This window comes from Rhinopithecus bieti, unplaced genomic scaffold (assembly GCF_001698545.2).
Source record: "Rhinopithecus bieti isolate Rb0 unplaced genomic scaffold, ASM169854v2 scaffold_48042, whole genome shotgun sequence".
NCBI lineage: Eukaryota > Metazoa > Chordata > Mammalia > Primates > Cercopithecidae > Rhinopithecus > Rhinopithecus bieti.
Window position 1 is genome coordinate 361 of NW_016818878.1, and position 6,091 is coordinate 6,451.

At 44.1% G+C, this 6,091-nt stretch overlaps 1 pseudogene; it reads left to right on the plus strand.

Annotated features, from left to right (window-relative positions):
• The first annotated feature begins 808 nt into the window (after window positions 1-808).
• LOC108519017 (keratin, type I cytoskeletal 18 pseudogene) lies at window positions 809-1,928 on the plus strand (annotated as a pseudogene).
• Window positions 1,929-6,091: the final 4,163 nt, after the last annotated feature.

A 6,091-nucleotide genomic window follows, 5' to 3' on the forward strand; every position in this document is an offset into this window, starting at 1 on the left:
GGTGACTATAGTTAATGATGACATATTGTATTCTTGAAAAATGAAAAGATAGTGAACATTTAGTGGTGTTCTCACCACACAAATGATAGCTATGTGAGGTAGTGCATATGCTAATTAGCTAGATTTAACTATTCCACACTGTATATATACTTTAAAACATGTTGTACACAATAAACACTTGAAATTTAATCTGTCCATTAAAAACATAATAAAAGAAATCCCCAAAGAAACTTTGATGGATAGTATTGCAAAAGACAATGAAAACTGTAATTTTGACCTGACCCAGAAATTGAACAAATTAAAAAAATTTCTGCATCCAATGCAACTCAAGAGTCATGGTGCCATGCAACCAACACCAAGATTAAACTTGTATCCTAAGGAAAATAAAAGGAGTGTTTAGTTTCCCATAACTCTAGACCTGTGCTGTTCAATACAGTAGTTAAGAGCCATATGTGGTTATTGAGCCCTTGAGATGTGGCCAGTTCAAATTGCAACATACTATAATTGTAAAGTGCACAACTGATTTTGAAGGCTTAGTACAAAAAGAATGAATAATACAAAATAGCTCTTTCACACTTTAAAATATTGATTGCATGTTAAAGTGGTTGTCAGCAAAGCCTGAGTCCTGTTCTCTCACTCTCCTACCTGCACAGCAGGAGTTTCACCGCTCGCTCCACCTTCTCTACCAACTACCAGTCCCTGGGGTGAGTCCAACCGCCCAGCTGACCCGGCAGGTCAGCAGTGTGGCCAGCGTCCATGCAGGTGCTGGGGGCTCGGGTTCCCTGATCTCCACATTCTGGTCCACCAGCTTCTAGGTGGCTTGAGGTCTGGGGGCCTGGCCACAGGGATGGCCAGGGGTCTGGCAGGAATGGGAGGCATCCAGGATGAGAAGGAGACCATGCAAGGCTTGAACGACTGCCTGGCCTCCTAGATAGACAGAGTGAGGAGCCTGGAGACTGAGAATTGGAAGCTGGAGAGCAAAATCCAGGAGCATCTGGAGAGGCAGGGACCCTGGGTCAGAGACTGGGGGTGTTACTTCAAGGCTTTGAGTATCTAAGGGCTCAGATCTTCGCAAATACTGTGGACAATGCCCGCATCATTCTGCAAATCAAAAATGCCCATCTTGTGGCTCCTGACTTTAGAATCAAGTATGAGACAGAGCTGGTCATGTGCCAGTCTGTGGAGAGTGACTTCCATGGGCTCCGCAAGGTCACTGATAACACCAATGTCACTCAGCTGCAGTTGGAGACAGAGACCGAGGCTGTCAAGGAGGAGCTGCTCTTCATGAAGAACCACGAAGAGGAAGTAAAAGGCCTACAAGCCCAGATTGCCAGATCTGGGTTGACCATGGAGATAGATGCCCCCAAATGTCAGGACCGCGCCAAGATCATGGCAGACATTAGGCGCAATATGACAAGCTGGCTGGGAAGAACTGAGAGAAGCTGGACAAGTACTGGTCTTGGCAGGTTGAGGGGAGCACCACACGCAGTCCGCTAAGGTTGGAGCTGCTGAGATGACGCTCATGGAACTGAGACATATAGTCCAGTCCTTGGAGATAGACCTGGACTGGATAAGAAATCTGAAAGCCAGCTTAGAGAACAGCCTGAGGGAGTTGGAGGCCCGGTATGCCCTGCAGATGGAGCAGCTCAACGGGATCCTGCTGCACCTGGAGTCGGAGCTGGCACAGACCTGAGCAGAGAGGCAGCGCTAGGCCCAGGAGTAGTAAGCCCTGCTGAACATCAAGGACAAGCTGGAGGCTGAGATGGCCACCTACCGCCACCTGCTGGAAGACAGCGAAGACTTCAATCTTGGTTGTTGCCTTGGACAGCCCCAACTCCACGCAAACCATCCAAAAGACTACCACCCGCCAGATAGTGGACGGCAAAGTGGTGTCTGAGACCAATGACACCAAAGTTCTAAGACATTAAGCCAGCAGAGGCAGAGTACTGTTTAGGGAGCAGGAGGCCAATAAAAAGTTCAGAGTTTAAAAAATATATTGGTTACATGTTAAAGTGATACTATTTTAGATATGCTAACTAAAATAACATATTAAATTCAATTTTACATGTTTTCTTTCACTTTTTAAAGATGGCTACTAAAAATTTAAAATGATGTGTGGTTTGCATTATATTAATATTTCTCTTATAGTCATTATAGGGCTGCTATAGAGTATAGGGAAAGTTGTAACATATTAGGCAAAATGGAAGGGCCAGTTTGTGTCTTCCAACTTATAAATATACCTTCATATATTTACACTTAATTCTCACCTTTGAGAAACAGGTTTTTACTTTCTCAGAAAACAGAGGAAAGCTGAGTCTAGGAGGGTCCAACACTCTGCAGGACAACTACCATTGTTGATGAAAAAAATGGGTGAGGGTGGACTTCCTCAGAGTGTTAAAAAAGAGTATCATCTTTCCAGAGATGGCTGCATTTGCTTTTCAACAGGTCTCCCACCGTCTACTCTTGACCTCTTCTCATTCATTCTCATAGGATGATATTTTGTTAATGAGATTTTGATCATGTGTCAATCCTTTGCTTAAAATTCGATACGGTGTTCCATGGCCTTTTAATACGGCCTAAAAGACCTAGCATGCTCCAGTTCCTGCTTAAACTCTAGGCTCAGTTCCTGAGTACTAAAATTGCAAATTTTAGCAATCCTTTCAGGTCTTCAAAAATACCAGGGTCCCTTTCCTCCTGCTTCACAGGTTTGTATCCTCAGCCTATCCTCACACCTCCCTTCACTTTTAACCAATTCTTATGGGCACTAACTTGAATAGGGTGGGCTTTTCTGAACTCCCCAGACTGGGGAGGTCCTATGTACTTAATATATATCATCCCATGACTAGCAAAAACCATTTTATCATATAGATATTTATGAACATCTAATAGACTATCTGGAATTGGTAGATACCTAATCTACCAATCTGCCATCTACTTATTTATTCCCAAGGAGAATGTGGCTACTAGGTGGAGTGGGAAGCATCACTCCACGTAGTGGAGAAGCTCTGTTACTTCAGTGGGAAGCTGTTACTGGTTAACAGAGATGGGACCAAGGAAAAGATCTGCTTGGTGATGGAAAAATAAGATTGAGAAGGCCTCAGCCCATCTCATTTGGAACTTCCTGGGATGGACTGTTGGAGAATCCCTATTTGTCCCACATGCACCATGGCAATGGGGTTGAGGCCCCTGGGTTTGTCACAATCCTACAGAAAAGAGGCAAAATTCTTAACTCACCTGAGGCAGGAAGCATTTGTCGTTTTTTCAGAAACAGACTCTGAAGCAGAGATTTGCATGGAGGAAGTTTATCGAGAAACATACAGGAGAACAATGATTGTTAGGGAGTGAGAGGAGCAAAATGGGGCAGAAGAAGAAATTAAACTATGATCTAGTTGTCTCAAATGACTCAGTCAACCCAATGGGACCTCTCGAGCCAGGATGACTCTTCAGTGTTGTTTAAGATTGAAGAAAGGGAGTCAAGATTTTGTATTCTTATATCAGCAGTCACTGGGTGTGAACTGAGCTGGAGAAGGAAAAGTAACCTTTGGCGAGGGCTCTCTCTTTGGCCAAAGGGGAGTGACTTAGTTATGAACTTCCAGTCGCCGACACCCCCAGCATCTGAAAGAATGAGCACATTGAACAACAGCATCCACTAAAGAATTTACTGGGACCCAAGATTGTTCTGTGAGAATGAGGAGTCTGAGCTCACAGAGCAATGTGAAATTTCCCAGCTCACTGCATGAGGTTTCCTAGCTCTCTGTCAGGATGTACAGGCTTACGGGTAATGACTAACACTGCACAGACATGATCCACGTGGTTATGTGCAGGAACCACTCCCTACTTGGCCTTTCTGCCCAATCACCCATCCCTGTGGGCTGTATGTATCCTTAGCTCTGTGCCTTTCCAGCCAATCTGGGGACTAACTTAGGCTTTGTCCAGGTTGTCTATGAGTCCTCTGGGACCTGCCAATTGGTAATAACATACTGCTTGCCCAGTGGTGCTCAAAGTCACCATCACCGCCCTGGGAAAGTATCAAGAATAAACTTTCTTTTCAGATGAAGATGACAGAAACAGTGATAAGTTGGTGCGCAGGAATTTAGCAGTGGAAAATGAGGTCAGTTTCTAGGTCTATAGTTGGGGGAAGACTATTGTCAGCTGAATTCTGCCCTTCTCAGAGCCCTTGTGATAGGGGTTATTTCTCGGCTTGTCTAGTGTGGCTCCCCCAATACCTCTGGTCTGACACTTCTTAGTAGTCTTAAGCTTATTTCCCTCTGAGTTAGAATAGTTGTTCTCTCTCGGCCTGACTCCTCAAACAAACTTTCTCCTCCTGGCTTCTACCATTTAGATGCTAGTGGACATGGAGGCTCTTCTGTGAAATGTGACCTGTCCCTCTGTCTTTAATCTCCTTCTTAACAGTGGTCTGGACTCTATGAGAGTGGGGGAAAGGGAGAGAAAAGAATATAGATGGAAAAGGATTAGGGGAGGGTTGAGAGTTAATCTGTGAGCCTACAGACACCTACCAATGTCTTTAAGCCTTCATGGTCAGCCTGAGGCATTCACAGGGCCATTTGGAATGGTCCTAGGTGGCATCCTCACCATATGTATTGTGCATGTAGATACAGCTGATTTGCTACCTCTACCCAAGTCTTGCCAGAGCTAGTACTCACGTTTCACAACTTTGGAAAATTTTAGCTGCACAGACCTCAAGGGATGCATTTGATGTCCCTTTGACATTCAGAGACCACTGTGCAGCCATTCTGAATAGAAAATCCTCTTCATCATTGTTACCCACACACTAGGGCAGGAGGTCGTCATGGAGATTGAACTGGAGACTTAGGGAGTTCCTGGGGCCGAGCAGGGAAGGCTGTAGTGGAACCTTCTTGAATTTTCCAGAAAACTCTTAATGAAAATTCCCAGACTTTCCAGAGTCTGAGAATTTTCTCCCTTTCCTAGTTCTCTCTGTGTTGTGGAGTCTCCCTCCAGGCTGACCCAAGACTTTAAAGGGCACATCATCAAAGACAGCCCAGAGACCAGGAGGACACTGCCCTGTGCCAGGCTTACTTTATTATCCATGTTGTGAGTGGAGCTCTGCCTCCTGGTGTTTGATTTCTGTATCTTCCTCTTTTATTAGGTCATTATCATGGACCCACTCTTTCTGTGTCCTCCCTCCCCTACAGTTTCTGTAAGTTCTTGCCTCTTCTTTTTCTCCCACTATCATAGAGTTCAGGACACTGTTAAGAAGGAGATTGAGGAGAGAGGGCCTGATCATATCCCATAGATGGAGACTTTCTTCCTGCTAGAAGCAGTGCAGAGTGATTACTAAGGACCAAAGGAACCCTCTTATTACTGAACACGTCCAGGATTTCACCACCTTCTCTTGTGGAAGAGATTCAGCAGATCTCTTTCTGCCATGAAGCACCCAGAGTATCACTAAAGGTGAGGAATATTGAGGCTTAATCAGTAACCCCCTCAAAAGACACGCCACTGTTTGCTACATGATTCCTATGCTTACATTTAGCCTCTGCCTTATCACCTTCCTGTGTTTCTCAGTCTTTTAAAACACTAATACACTTATTTATTTTTTAATCTAATCATATGAGTGTTTACTTATTCAGCCAACATTACTGATTACCAACTAGATTCAGGGTGCTTCTGGAGCTTGCCCTGGGGTTGCTGAAATAAGTAATGCAAAGTCCCTGCTCTTTAAAGACTGACATGATGCCTGGCTTAGAGTGTGAGGTCTTAATGCAGGGACAAAGTGGTAAAGGCATTACAATAGGAAAGAAAAGGAGACATGTCATACTACCTTACAGAATCTGAGCACAACTTCACAAAAGAAAGTTTGCTTGGATTGAATTAGATGAATAAGTACCAATTGAACAACATCTACTCTTTGGTAATTGTCCTCTGCTTTGTGGTTGAAGAACTAAATACAGCTTTGCCTTTAGGTTCCTGTGAATAAAGTCCTTTCTGCTTTTCCTCTAAGAATCATAGAGGGACCTCCTGTTTAATAACTTTTAATTACAATTTATTTTAAAAAATTCAAGAGCTGAGGGGGCGGAGCAAGATGGCCGAATAAGAACAGCTCCAGTCT